The sequence below is a fragment of the Cryptomeria japonica genome, chromosome 2, assembly GCF_030272615.1.
Source record: "Cryptomeria japonica chromosome 2, Sugi_1.0, whole genome shotgun sequence".
NCBI lineage: Eukaryota > Viridiplantae > Streptophyta > Pinopsida > Cupressales > Cupressaceae > Cryptomeria > Cryptomeria japonica.
In genome coordinates, this window is record NC_081406.1 from 147,439,946 (window position 1) to 147,456,000 (window position 16,055).

Consider the following 16,055-nt stretch of genomic DNA (forward strand, 5'->3'; position numbering starts at 1 on the left):
AAACTCTTATTTTGTTAATGCTAATAGAACAAGGGTTATTCAGTTGTACTTTGTCATTGTTAGCAAAGGAGGAGTAGTATACTTGAATTAAAATTTTGATGGGGAGTAGTATCTGTATTTAAATTTTGATGCATGCTATGTATACTTTCATGTCTATCTCTGTAAGAGAGTAGTATACATTGTATTGTCTACAAAAAGGGATAGTGTATATGCTTAGGGGGAGTAATTTTGTTTATGGCATGATTTTGTTGTAAAACACTTAGATGTCAAAAATTTTCCTAAGTGCTGCCATCAATGCCAAAGGGGGAGATTGTTGGCATTTTGATGATTATGTTGTGATTGTCACTGATGGACACACACATGCTATGAGATCGCTTTGAGAATGTATGAATTATGCTCAACCAGTAATTGTTCCAAACTAGTATCATGTTGTACTCTTTAGACTCCTATTGTTATGCAGAAAGTGTTTACTGATCTCAAGTGGTATAAAGACCCAAGCGGCATAGAGAGATCAAGTAGTTTAAGGATCTCAAGTGGAGCGGAGCAAAGGAGCCACAAGCGGTAGTTATCTTTTTCCAATCATCAAGTTTTGTCAACTGGAAATCTGTTTGAACCGGTATTACTATTGGGTTACCAATTGGTAACCGAAAAAGGTGGACAAACCGGTAAATACTCTGTGATGAGTTACCAATCGGTATATTTTTGTGATGAGTTACCATCCACCGACACTTTGACAGTAATTTTGTGTCATGTTATCAAATGTGTCTAGATACAATGAACCTAGGAACTTGTAATGAAATCCTATTGGACCGACATGAAATCAGATTCCTTTTAAGGACATCATGTCTAGGGTTTTGAGTAAGAGAGAGTATGCGAGTATAGTTGTTAGGTTTTTTGTGGTTGAAAAACCTCTTGAATTTGTGATCTTAAATGAGAAGATCAAGTCTATGAGTTGTAACAGAGTAAGGAGTTACTGAAGACTGAAGTAATGCTGAAATACATTAGCTATGAGCTACAATGGATCTAATCAAGAAGACTATGCCATTTTCTAGATCATTCACTTGTTGATTACTCACATCTTTGACAAGTTAGAAACCCTTAACCGGGTAGGCCCATAAAAGCCTTTGTAAATCCTCTAACAAGGTGGTTCACATCTATGGATCTGAAATCCTCTCACAAGGTAGTCTTTAATTGGACTTATCTCCTAATAGAGATTGAGATTCCTAATAGGATATGTTCTTGTAGAGAACATTGTATGACCTTAACCTATCTGACCTTAACCAGTCTGGTTACTATTCTGCAAATAGTTACTTGTGAGTTTCATCTCACCATGGTTTTTCCCATTTGGGTTTCCATGTGAAAATCTCTTGTGTTATGGTGATTGTGCTTTTGTGGGTGAATGCATTATTTGCTATTTGGTTTGCATGTGTGTTAACCGGTTTGTTTGCTAAACTATTTTACTGGTTTACTACTAGACTATTAAAGTGTTTAAGTACAGTATTTTTTGGTATACTAATTCACCCCCCCTCTTAGTATTCATCAGCATAGGCATGGCACGTGGATTACTAGATAAGCATGCATAAAAGAGATGTCATTTCTTGAAATGCAATAATTTTTTGATATACAGAAAAGGGATTTTTAGAAAGGTTAGAGAAATGTCCAAGTTAGAGCAGCTAAGCTAGTGCCAAAATGGGATTTTAAAATAGAATATGGACAAAAAACATATGAGATTAAATATTTTTGTGAGATATTATAATTGTAAATGCTTTGGTCAATATGCATGCAAAATGTGGAAGCATAGATAAAGCATGATAACCATTTGACAAATAAATATTGTGTCAGGGAATGAAATGATTGTAGAATGTAGAAAATGGTGTTGTTGAAAAGGTTTTTGAAACTTTCAACACATGCAATTGGAAAATTGAAGCAACAACTCTAGAGAAATTAGTTTTGGTTTGTGCTTTGAGTATTTGACATAGACAAATCAAGTGAAATATTTGACATAATTCTTAAAAGAGACGTTATTTCACAAGGTGCGTGCATCTATGCAGGTTTAGTTGATGAAGATTATACATACTTAAGTCGCATGAATAAGCATTATCACAATACATATAGAGTTGATCTTTGTACTCAAGATGTACATAGCTGACCTTCATGCCCAAGATAACTATTATGAACATTTAAACCTCATAACAAAGCTACCAGTTTAAACACATAGTGGTTATTTGTACCTCTTTTCTTGGTTCCTGTAGACCATATATGAGTATAGAAATTGGTGTTCTGTATTTAGTGACATATGCAAACCTATATTAGCCTCCACAACAATGAGGTTTTGAAATTATGTTTTGGCATGTATTTAAGTGGCTTCTAAATATGTTTTCTAGACACAAAAATTTGACTGATTGTAACATTCAAACTGTTGGTATCCAGTATTGATTTTTTAACAAAAATGGAAGGAACAACATTTAAAGTGGGAAATTTGAAATCGAGAAATGGAGGGAACAATGATGCTAGATCCTCTAGTTCTGAATCTACTGCAGCTCAAGGACAAGCATCTGATGATGAGGATGGAAGGCAGGATGGGGACCCATGAATACGGGACCCTCCTCCCAATCCCAAAAATTTAAAAGATTCTCAAGTTCAAGCCTTGAGGTGGTGAAGTTTGACTCAAAAAATATCAAGGATGGTTGAAAACCTAAACCCTGGAATAGTCTCTTTGCAAGACAAGCATCTAGTAAATCGACTGGTAAATCATCTTTCCCCTTTGTGAAGGATATATCAGATAATATAACAAGTAAACTTGCGATTGAGATTCCTGATATAGTTATTGATCATAGCATCTCTTTAATGTCTTTTTCTTTGGTGGGGAAATTTATTGGACCTCGACCTAATATTGAGGATGTTAGGTCCTTTGTTAAGAGAAAATGGAGAATGAAAGGACAGGTTGATGTCTCTGCCTTGCCTAGAGGCTTTTTTGTTTTTTCTTTCTCATGCGGGGAAGATATGGAAGTTGCTTTAAGTGGTGGCCCCTAGATGTTTGGAAAATCCTCTCTTTCTATTAGAAAATGGTCTCCTAACATGGAACTCAATGATTCTTTCTTTGAATCTGCTCCAGTGTGGGTTAGGTTGCTTGGGCTGCCATTGGAATACTGGGTGGAGGATGTTTTCTTAGGAATTGCTAACTCCTTTGGGGAGCTTGTTGTGATAGACCCAATGACAACAGCTTGCAAGAGATTGGTGTATGCATGCATCTACATCAATATATCACAGAATATGGACCTCCCAAGCACTATTGACATAAACTCCAAACTTGGGTTATGGGAACAATCCATAGAATTTGAATCTCTCCCATTTGTTTGCTTCTCTTGCAAAAAAGCAGGTCACTGGGCTAAGGCTTGCCCAAGCAACCCTAAAAAACCCGTGATGACAAATATTCACAAACAGGTATGGAAAGAAAAAAATAATAACAGAGACTGCAACAAGTTAAAAGAAAAAAGTGGAAACCTAGTGAACATATCTGAACATCTGGAAGCAGATAGCATTGACCTTCCTAAGAACCCCCCTTTGAAGGGGAATAAAAAGAATGAAACTAGGAAGTTTGAGATTAAAATAGGCAATACCTTTGAGGCTCTATAAACACAGGCGAAGGAGAATGAAATCAATGAAGAGACACTTGAAGATGGTGAGATTGAGAATATCACTGATTCTCATCCTGAGGCTTTTCATGAACCTATATCAAAAAAATATGAACGCTATTTAGAGGAGGAGTTTCAAGAACATGAAATAAAATTGGAAAGGAGTAACAAGTTTGGGTCGCCACAAGCAAACTTAAATGCCTTATCCCAGGATATAGAAGTCGATATGACTACCTCATCCCAGAAAAGAGAAGACCAATGGAGCAACATGCAAGATGAGTCTAGAGCAGAACAATAAGAAGAAAACACAACATAAAATGGAAAGAAAATTAAAACCAAGAAGGTAGGAGGCCTTAATGGAGTAAAAACCAGAACCAGATCTAAGGCTGATTTTGGGGCTTCAAGATCCCCACCGGGACACAAAACTATGAAATGGCATAGGGACCAAGAGAGTAAGCAAAACATAGCTGATGGAAGGCAATGAACTATCAAGGAATCCTACCCTTAGGATTCCAAATGAAGGTAATATCTTGGAACATTAGAGGCCTAAATGGTCTCAATAAACAGGATATATTAAGGAACCTCATTCGAGATCGAAATCCGGATATTATCTTGGTTCAGGAAACCAAAATGAGTAAAGAGAAAGTGGAGAAATTAAAGCTTTTCAAAAATGGAGGGGCTTGTGGCAGTAGCTCGAATGGAGCCTCTGGAGGGGTTACTATATTCTGGAATAAAAGCACAACCTCTAGAGATATGATTGATTTTGATGGCAATATTTTATCCCTAAAAGCTAAAAGGATCTTTGATGGTAAGGAATTTGTTATCACAAATATCTATGCCCCTAACTCCAAATCCGCTAGAAGTAAATTCTGGAATAAAATTCAACATAAAAGAAATTCCTTCCCTCTGAACAGCTGGGTTGTGATGGGAGATTTCAATACTCCTCTACAAGACATTGAAAAATTTGGAGGTAGTCAAGCTCAACCAGACAACAGATCTGACCTGATGGACTTTATTAATGACAATGCTCTCATTGATATGGATCTCAACGGGGCTTCCTACACTTGGTCTAACCGAAGGGATGGTGAAGATCTCATCCAGGTAAGACTTGATAGATCCCTTCTTACTAATGATTGGATTCTTTCTCATAGATGCTCCCTTTCTGTTATTAATAGAATTGGGTCAGACCATTATCCCATCTCTTTTGTTGCTGAGAATTTTAAGAATAATCAGAGATTCCCTTTTCGGCTCGAAAAGATGTGGACCTCCCACCCTAATCTTGAAAAATCTATTGCTAACTGGTGGAATATTGATACTAATGGAACTGCCATGTATAAAGTTGCCAAAAAAATTAAAAACATCAAAACCAACATTAAGACTTGGAACAAGAAGGTCTTTGGTGATATCTTTGATTCAAAGAAAAAACTAAAGGAGGAACTAGACCAGATACAAAAAGTATTCCAAAGCCATGGAAGATGATGTTCTAGTCAAAATCCACAACATTATTTCTAGGGAAAAAATCTATTGGAGGCAGAGATCTAGGGCTATATGGTTGAAGGCAGGGGACAAAAACACTAAATTCTTCCATATGACTTTTCTAAAACACAAGGCAGTGAATAGAATCACAAGACTGAATGTTGAAAACAACACTCTACTTAATAAGGATGAAATCAGGGATGAAGCTATCAGATTCTTCAATCAGCTCCTTACTAGTAACACGGACATTGATTAGATGCACCAACTCAATTTGGTTAATATTATTCCTAAGGTCATTAACCCTAATCAGAATAAGGCCCTTACTGCTATCCCGTCTGCTGGAGAAATAAAAAAAGTTGCCTTTTCATTTCAAGGGGATAAAGCTCCGGGTCCTAATGGTTTCCCTATGTTCTTCTTCCAAGAATTCTGGCATATTGTGGGGGAAGACACGGTTAATGCGGTCAAAGAATTCTTTGGATCTAGAAGAATCCTTAAGGAACTTAACTCCACTTTTATAGCCTTAATCCCCAAAGTTGCTAGGGTGGACTCTATGGGAAATTTTAGGCCAATTAGTCTATGCAACTCTTTCTACAAAATCATATCCAAAGTTATGACCACTATAATTTTGGCAGTGCTTCCCTTCATCATCTTTGAGGAGCAGAAAGGTTTTGTTCCTCATAGGTAGATTCTGGACTCAATTATTCTTGTTCATGAGAACATTCATTCCCTCAGTGCTGCTAAAAAAGAAGGTTTCTTGATAAAGTTGGATTTGGCAAAGGCTTATGATAGAGTGGAGTGGGATGTTCTCTTCAAAATCATGGGGGCTTTTGGTTTTGATGAAAAGGTTACCAAAATAATCAAAGAGTTGATCACCACTCCTATGTTCTCTATTTTGATTAATGGATCTCCTACAAATTTTTTTAAAACCTCAAGAGGGCTCAGACAAGGAGATCCCATATCTCCTATCCTTTTTACCATATTGGCTGAAAGTATGAGCAGATTGATTCACAATTTGAAACTAAGCAAACCTATCAAAGGTCTTCAACCTTCCTCCACCAATGTTTTTTGCACTCATCAACAGTTTGTTGATGACACTATCCTCATGGGATATTCTTCGGCCAAGGAGGCTGATGCCTTCAAAACTACTCTTAACTCCTATGCTTTGGCTACTGGTCAACAAGTCAATTGGGACAAATCAGCTATGTACTTCCTGAATACTCTAGTCATAAGACAACAAAAAATTGCTAAAATTATTGGGTGCAAAGTGGAAATGCTCCCCTCCACCTATCTGTGTCTTCCCTTGGGGTTAGATCCCCCAAATTACTTCTGGAATATTCTTATTGATAAAATTAATAAAATACTTGCTGGATGGAAAGGCTCAATGTTATCTCAGGCTGGGAAACTACAGCTCCTTCAAGCTACTCTTCAAAATCTCCCTGTTTATGCCCTCAGCCTGTTTGGTATCTTGGCTAAATTTGCTGAAGCAATGGAAAGAATCTAGAAGATATTTTTATGGTTAGGAGTGGAAGAAAAAAAGAGAATACCCTTGGTTTCTTGGGACAAAGTGTGTAGACCAAAGAACAAAGGGGGGTTGGGGATTAAAGCTCTAAAAACCTTTGACAAAGCTCTTCTTGCTAAACAATTATGGAGAGCCTATGATACTAAGAAAGTTTGGAATCAAATTTGGTTTGATAAATACATTCAGAATTAGACTATCCAAGGGGTCCTTAACTCTAAAGATATCCTTGCTAGATCCTTCATCTAGAATAGCATTACCAAATCCATAAAAGTGGCAAAAGTTGGGGCTGGATGGGTCCTTGGGAAAGATAATAGAATAAGGTTTTGGGAAGACCCCTAGATGAAGAATGAAGCTCTTTATGATCAAAACAACAATCAAATTATTGAGGAGTGTAAAAGAAGGTTTGGGCTTATGGTGTGTGACTTCTGGAAGGAGGACAAGTGGGTTAGGCTTGATGACATTCATTCTAGATTTTCTTCCCTCCAGAAGGAGTTGTTGTCCTTTTCCCCTAACAAAGGTTATGATGATGTATTCCTTTGGAAAAGTGATCCTAAAAGTGAATTTATGGTTGCCTCAGCCTATAAAAACACCTTTTCTCAAACCAGCAATCCCATTTGGAGTAAAGTTTGGAACAACATTTTGATCCCTAAAGTCAACATTTTCTTTTGGCTTGCTTCTCGTAATAGTACCCTTACTCTTGACAATTTAATCCGAAGAGGTTTCAAATTCCCTAATAGATGTGAGCTATGCCAAAAGGAGGGGGAATCAGTTGATCATCTCTTTTTTCACTGCTCCTTTACCTGGGATATTTAGTGCAAAATGTGGGAAAAATGGAAAGTTAATTGGGGTCATGAACAAGAGCATCAAGGATATTATCTGGCAATGGAATTTTCCAACCAAATGCCAAATTGTCAAGAACCTTTGGTCTTTGACCCCCCCCATGATTTGCTGGGGCATTTGGAAAGAAAGAAATAATAGGATATTTAGGGAAGCTAAGTATAACACTCAGGTGGTCTTTGAAAAAATTTGCAGGGATATAAAGGAGAACATCAACATACCTCACAACAATAATCAGCAATGATCTATTACTAATATGAATGATATGGAAAGAGACATGCTCACTAAATGGAACCTAATGCATAAGGTCTACAGATCGGAAAATAAGAATAGGAGAGATAACATTGTCTAGCAGTTTCCTGAATATGACTGGATAAAGGTTAATTTTGATGGGGCTGCTAAAGGGAACACTGGAAAGGCTGGTGGAGGAGGAGTTATTAGAAATGCTCAAGGAATTTGCATTGCTACTTTTGCTTCTCCTTTTGGGGTCCAAAATAACCATGTGGCTGAAGCTCTGGCAATGCTAAAGAGCCTCCAGCTAGCTCAGGAATTCAAATTCAAAAAAATTTGGCTCGAAGGGGACTCTTCAAACATCATACAAGCCCTCAAAGGTACAAGTTCTATTTCATGGAATATTACCAATTTAATTAAAAATGCTAAATATATTCTAAATAACTATGTTAGCATTAGTATAACTCATACCTTTAGAGAGGGCAATAAGGTTGCGGATATCCTAGCCAATGAAGGGGTTAATTTGGAGAAGGATGTCAAATACATTGGAGAAACTCACATCAAAAGGGAGGTTAAAGAGCAATTATACTTTGATCGCATCTGGGTCAAGTTAATCTCATGATTAATTTCTAGGGAACGATTTTGAAAGATAGATTTTAGGGGCAGATTAACTATCAGATTATGAGTGTTTTTTGGCATCATATCCAAGATCATATGTGTGCAAAAGATTGTAGTAATAATAGCTAGGTTTGTTCGGCCATAAGCAGAAATTTCAAAACTACAAAATTACACGGGAATTCCAGAAATAAAAAGTAATCAGAGTTTTATCTGCGGATTGTGAACTGCAGTAGTGGGTATCTTTACTTGGAGCTCAGAATGGGTGGTAACCTAAATAGGAATGAGCCTCTAGGATGTGAGATTTGGAAGAGTGAACGAAAGGTCTGGAGAAGCCTCCATAGACATGGCTTCACTGACTATATGGAAAAGCTTCATGGAAGCAGAAATTCTATGTCTTACAGTTTTGCTAAAAGTTGGAGTAACAACAGAGTCACCTTGTTTGGGTAGATTTGGCAAATCAATGAAAACATGATTATAGAGGCCATGAGGCTCAAGATGGAAGGGACTAAATTCTATAGGGATCAGAAGTATGCAGATGAAGCTTTCAAAAACTTCTCAAAGTCAGAGGATGAGAAGGGCAAGCTTGCGAAGAAGGACACATCTCCTACTACACTCCCCAGTAGGTAAAGCCTTTCTGGCAAAAAGTTCTTAGGGCTTTAATGGAGTATTTGAATATGGATGGAAGATTTACAAAAATTTATAAATATCGTTTCACTATTCTGAACCATTTCCTTCATGGGGCTAAAATATCCCTTCCCTTCTATTTAGCGTCCTCTCTAAACGAGAGCCTTACAGACCATGCTAAAAAGCCTAATTCTTACCCTTTAACCCACCAGGGGCTCATTCTGCTAATATATGAACATCTTAAGGATAAGGCTAGGGCAACTAAGGATGATCCTTTGATCATTAATTCTCATATATCTGAGAGCTGCAAAGACTCTGACTCGAATGGGGATCAGCCCAGTACCCCTATCCACAAAAGAAGGAAAGTTGAAACAGAGCATGAGGAAAAGGAGGTGCATTATGATGAAGAAGAGGAAAAGGATAAGGACACTAATACTGAAATGGAGCAAAATAAGGATGAGAACTATGGTGAACGGGAGGAAGGGGTAATTTTGAAAACCCTCACTCTAGCCCTAAGGGTTCGGAAAGCAAGAATGATACTCTGAATCCTAAGGAGTATGACAACCCCAACTCTGAGGAGACTGAATAGGGCAAGGACTCTGCAAACACCATCTTGGACACCGCCTGCAACTGCACTCTGGAATTCTTCAATTTCCAGAAATGGGTTGTCGAAAACATCACCAGTATGCAGGGTAAGCAAAGGGAGCTGGAAGATAAGATTAATAAGCTGATTAAGATGTTTGACTCTGGGAAACAAAATGAGGATACAGAAAATAGTGAAGCTGAGGAGGAAATGGAGAGGGAGGACTGGTTGGAGAAAGATCTGATCAAAGGGGACCTAAAACATTTAGAGGATGTTATTAGAACTATGAAAGAGCAGGTGGAGGAGGACAAAGACAATGTCAACACCCGGATCACTCGTAATGAGAAGGCTTTGAAAAGCCTTATGAACCACAACCTCTAGGTCCTTAAAGTTTCTTCCCAGAATATGAACATGTTGGTGGGTCATTTGGAAAGGAAAAATCAGGATAAGGACTTGGTAATTATAGAAGATGCTCCAACTTCCAGCCCCACCCACCAAAACCCTAGGCGTAGAACTAGGCAGACCACTATTGGGAAGGACACGAAAATGAAAGAGAGTTAGCTTGGACAGGAAAACAACGACCTGAGGGAAGCGGCCAAGGTGATGATGCTCTTGGTACAGAATGCTGAGGAAACTATGAAGAGTTTTTAATTAACTTGTAATGCTGGGCTTGGGGCCAATTTCTTCCTGGCCTCTTGTTGTCCCTTTCTCTGCTATTGGTTTTTTTTGTTGGTCTTTTGCAGCTCTCTTGTTTTGTTTCCTTCTTGAATATCTTTCGAATGTAATTGGGTTTTGGGTCCCTTAAAACTTGTTTTTACTTAATCAAAAACATTCAAACTGTTGGCAATTAACAATTATATCCACAGTTCTATTTAGTTATTACAGCCTCTTGAACACTCTCATTTAGTCATTATGGCATTTTCTAGTTTATATTTTGGATTGTAGATAAGTTTCTATTGCAAGATTTTATTTTCAATAGTGAATGTTTTAGCCATTTCTCAATTGTGGACTGAAGTCAGTTGTTATTACTTAGTTTTTGTTTTTATGTAATGTTGTCAATATTGTAATAAGTTTGGATTCTATATAAGCTGCTATGTTTCCTTTGTAATTGTGTCATTTTTATAAAATAATAAAAAGAGTGAATGTTGTTCATGAAAATAGTTTGGTAGACTTGTGTAAATTGGCTCTATAATAGATTGATTTGAATTCTTCATTTGGCATCAGAATAGGAGGATTTGATTAAATTTCATAATGTCAAATACTAACACTTTGCCAATCCCAGAATTCAATGGTAGTGATTATGATTATTGGTGTATTAAAATGATGATATTTATGATTGGAAAAGATCTATGGGAAATTGTAGAAGTAGGGTATGAAGATCCAACTGATTGGAATGCAGTTACACCCAATGATAAGATGGCTAAGAAGGAAGTAAAGAAGAAGAATGCATAGACACTGTTTCACATTCAAATTGCTCTTGATAAGATCTGATTTCCTAGAATTTCTAATGTAAAGACATTAAAAAATGCCTGGAAGACTCTAAAGGAAGCTTACCAAGGTAGTGATCAGAACAATATTGTCAAGCTACAAACCTTGAAAAGGGAGTTTGAAAATTTAAAGATGCAGGAAATAGAGAATGTGAGTGATTATTTTGTAAGGGTCAAAGATGTGGTAAAAAAATGTCTACTTTGAGTGAAGTTATGAGCAAAGAATTTGTGATTAAAAAAGTGTTGAGATCTCTAACATCGAGATGGAATAATGTTGCCATCATCATTGAAGAGAGAAAAGATTTGACCACTCTTGAGTATGATCAACTTGTTGGATCTTTCATGTCACACGAGGAAAGATTGAGAGATTTATCTACAGATGTTGATGAGAAATTCTTTTCATCTAAAGTGCAAATATCAAAGAATGAAGATGCAAGTAGTAGCTCCAAGAGTAATCGAGGCCAAGGTAGAGGTCAAAATCTAAATTATTCAAGATGAAATAGAGGAAGAAGAGGTGGTCAAGGAGGAAGAGGTAGAGGTCAATTTGATAAGAGAACTATCTAATGTTACCATTATAACAGGTATGGCCATTTTTAAAAAGTGCATATTTAAATCAGGTAATAATAATAAAAATGCTAATGATGCTCACAAGAGTGAAGAGGCTTCCTCAAGTAATTTATTTTTTATCCTATGGAAAAGATGAAAATGATGTAAAAGATGTTTGATATTTAGACTCAGGATGCTCTAACCACATGTCTGGTAATAAAGAGATATTTTCAAACATGGATGAATGTTTTAAATCCAAGATAATGTTTGGTAATGACAACACTTTTGAGGTTGCAACAAAAGGATCCATGGATGTTCCTACAAAGGAAGGTATGAAATGTGTTCAAGAAGTTTTTAATACTCCACAATTGAAGTACACTTTACTAAGTGTTGGGCAACTATGTGAAAAGAATTATAAGGTTGTATTTGAAAATAAAAAAAATGTACAATCTATGATAAAAATCAAGGTAATCATGTGGTTACAATAGTTCCTATGTCAATGAATAGAAATTTCACATTGAAACTTGGTGAACTTAGTAGCCATCTTGTCAATATGGCATACGAGGACAAAAGTTGGTTGTGGCATCTAAGATATGGCCATTTCAATTTTAATAGCTTAAAATTTCTTACATCAAAAGCTTTGGTTTCTGGGTTGCCTAAGGTACAAGAATACAAAGAACCTTGTGAGGGTTGTGCTAAAGGAAAAGATGGAAGAGAATCATTCTCTAAAGGAAAAGATTGGATGGCCCATTACCCTCTTCAATTGATTCATTCTGATATTTGTGGTCCTATGCAGACCAAAAGTTTGGGTAATTCATCCTATTTTATTACTTTCATTGATGATTACTCTTGATATTGTTGGGTTTATTTTTTGAAGTATAAGGATGAAAGTCCAAGGGGTTGATATTATTTGGTTAAACCATTGAGTTCTCAATGTGGAGACCCAAGTTCAACTCCCATGAGGGACACCTTTGTGTAGAATTCTAAGTTGTGACTCTTGGTCTTCTATTGGTTGTTTAAAGTGGATTTCTAAGTTGTGACCCTTGGTCTTCCAATTGTTGTTTCTAGTTTGGTGCTCAAAAGGAGCTAGTAGTTGTAATAAGTTTGCTCGAAAGGAGCTGGTATTTGTAATAAGTTTGTAAAGTGGATGCTCGAATGAGAAAAAAATGAGCTTTGTGATTTTATGATACTTAATAAAAAATTCTAAGGATGAAGCATTTGAAACATTTAAAAGGTTCAAAGATCTTGTTGAGAATGAGAAAGGTTGTCAAATTAAATGCCTAATAACTAATCTTGGTGGAAAATTTTTCTCAAGAGATTTTAAGAATTTTTGTGACATGCATGGCATAAGAAGACAACTCACCACTACCTACTCACCTCAACAAAATGGGGTAGCTAAGAGAAAGAATCATACGGTGGTGAAAATGGCAAGGAGTATGCTACAAAAACTAAATAGAAATATGGATATAATTGTTAATTGACAATTCACTCCCCCTTGATGCAGAGAGGAGACACAAGACGATCTTGAAGCATCAAAATTTGACTCTTGGCAATTGCCTTTGTAAAAATATCAACAAGTTGTTATGTAGTCTTTATTTACCTCAATTCAACTTCTTTCTTTTGTACCAAATCTTTGATAAAATATTATTTTAGATCAAAGTGTTTATTTCTGCTATGATGTATGGGATTTTTGGCTCTATAATAGATATTTTGATACTAAAGGTTTGAACAGTTATTTTTGGGGTGATGCAATTGCTACAACATTGTAAATTTTGAATAGGAGTCCCACTAGAGAACTTGCAATTATGACTCCTTATGAAGCATGGTATGCAAAGAAACCTAATGTTACTCATTTAATAAAAATAAAAAAAATAGATGCCAAGAGTGAGCCTTGTATTTTTCTTGGGTATAGTGAGTATAATAAAGCTTACAGGTTGTATAACCCTTGCACAAATAGAATTTTTGTCTCAAGAGATGTAATTTTTGATAAGGGGGGAGTTTATGGTCATCAAAAAGACCATGTTCAGAAGTCTAAATCTATTTTGAATGGTGGTATTATTTCTAATATTAATAATGGACAGTCATCTACTACTTTACTTCCAAGTGGTATGCATCCACCAAGCAACCCCTCTTATAATCCTTTAGTTTCAAGAGTAACACCAACATCTACCCCAAGTCCTAACAAGAAGGTTTGAAGCTTAGATAATATTTATGAAAGAAGTGTAATTCAAGATCATGATGAAAATCTTAGAGATGAGATAGTCCATTTTGCTTTATTTTCACAAGTTGATTTTGAATCATCATGTTATGAGGATGCATTTACTAATCAAGTTTGGGTGCAAACAATGCAACAAGATATGGATTCTATTAACAAAAATGGTACTTGGGAGTTTACAGAGCTTCCACATGATAAGAAAAAGATTGGTACTAAATGGGTATATAAGACTAAGCATCATAGTAATGGAAGTGTTGAAAGGCACAAAGCAAGATTAGTTTCTAAAGGATTCACTCAAAGGTTTGGCATAGATTATAAAGAAACATTTACACCCATAGCATGCCAAGAGACTATCAAAATGTTAATTTCACTTGCAGCCCAAAATAAATGGAGCATTCATCATATGGATGTAAAAAGTGCTTTCTTGAATGGGTAGTTGGAAGAGGAAATTTATGTGGAGTAGCCACAAGGTTTTGAGGTGCAAGGTAAGGAGAATCAAGTTTACAAGTTGAAGAAGGCCTTGTATGGCCTCAAGCAAGAACCACGAGCTTGGTATGTAAGGATTGATGGGTATTTTCAAGAGAATGACTTCACTAGAAGTAAGGGTGAACCTACCCTATACTATAAACAAGAAGGTAATGACATTCTCATTGTTAGTTTGTAAGTTGATGATATTTTGTATATGGGTAGCAATTCTATGATGAAAGATAACTTCAAATATTCTATGATAAAATAATTTGAGATGTCCGATTTAGGACTAATGAAATATTTTTTAGGTATGGAGGTTTATCAAAGTAAGGATGAAATTTTCCTTTACCAAGCAAAATGTGTCAAAGATATGTTGAAAATGTTTGAAATTACTAATTGTAAAGCAACCTCCACCCCACTTAGTCAAGGAGTTGTATTGTGTACAGATGATGGTGTCAAAACGATGATGGTACAGATTATAGAAGTTTAGTTGGGAGTGTAGACACCTAAAATATGCACACTTTATTAAATGAATTTTATTTGTATAATTATCATTTATCCACCTATTAATTAAACTAAGGTTTGATTAATATCCCTTTTCTTCTATTTGGCCATTAAAACAATTCAAACATTTGATTAATTCTCCTTTATTCCATTAATTGAATAAATTTTATTTATTTGATTAAATTCCCTCTCCCCCATTTCATTAAATTATATTTAATTAAATTCATCTTCTTGCATATAAATAAATCAAATTTATTTATAAACTCCCCCACTTGTATTTTCCTACAAATGCAAGTTGCACCCATTAATTGAAATAACACATTTTTATTTTAATTAAAATCCTAATATCTCCCACTTGCATTCTCCTAAATTCATGACTAAACCTCTTCTAGAGCCTTCTATATTATTCTAACCATCCTAACTAATCCATCTCTTAAACATTTGCACATTCATTAAAAGAAGTCACTTCTCAAAAATACCTCAAAGTCTTTGAAATGCATTAAAGGCTTTATGACTTCAACAAGTTAACCCTCAAAGTCTTCTTAACCATTAATGGTTAATCCAACCTCAACCCATGGTTAGAGACTTTCTCTCTAACTTAACCCTCATCCAGCCCATGGGTCTCATCAATAACTCATTTCTTTAACCATGGTTATCCACTAACTCTTGCACAAGAGTTTATCCTTTTGGTAAAAGGATTATCCAATAAATCAACCATAACCTTACCTCCTAAGGTAAATATGCCATGTCTTCTCAGAAATTTAATTCCTCTTACATATCCTCTCAAGAATCCTCAGGGTGACACTTGTCAACCTAGGATTAGGTTGAAAATATCACAAGGATTGAAGATCATTCAATCCTAACCCTTGTTAAGATTACTCAATCTTAACCCTTCATTTTCCCATTTCTTCTATAGATAGACTCTATTTCTTTCATTATTCATCAATCCAAGTTTTATGCATCCAGGTTATCAAGAATTTGCATTTGCCTCTCTCATAAGCTTAAGCATTTTAGATAGCAATAACATTTTGATAACATGATAGTTTCTTTACCATGTCTTAGTATTATCATAACATCATTATGTTAGGATAACATATCATGTTAGATTAATATTCACATCACTCTCATGCTAGTTTACTATCACACTAATCTTGTTATTTTGCACCATATCATTAGCTAGTTTCATATCCATATCATGCTAATATCTTAGTTGCATAACATTTAGATCTTTTATCATATATCCCTCATTCTTTAGGTAGTCATCCTAGAGATCAAGTGCTCCTCCAAGCTGAGAGCCACCTTGATTTGAAGG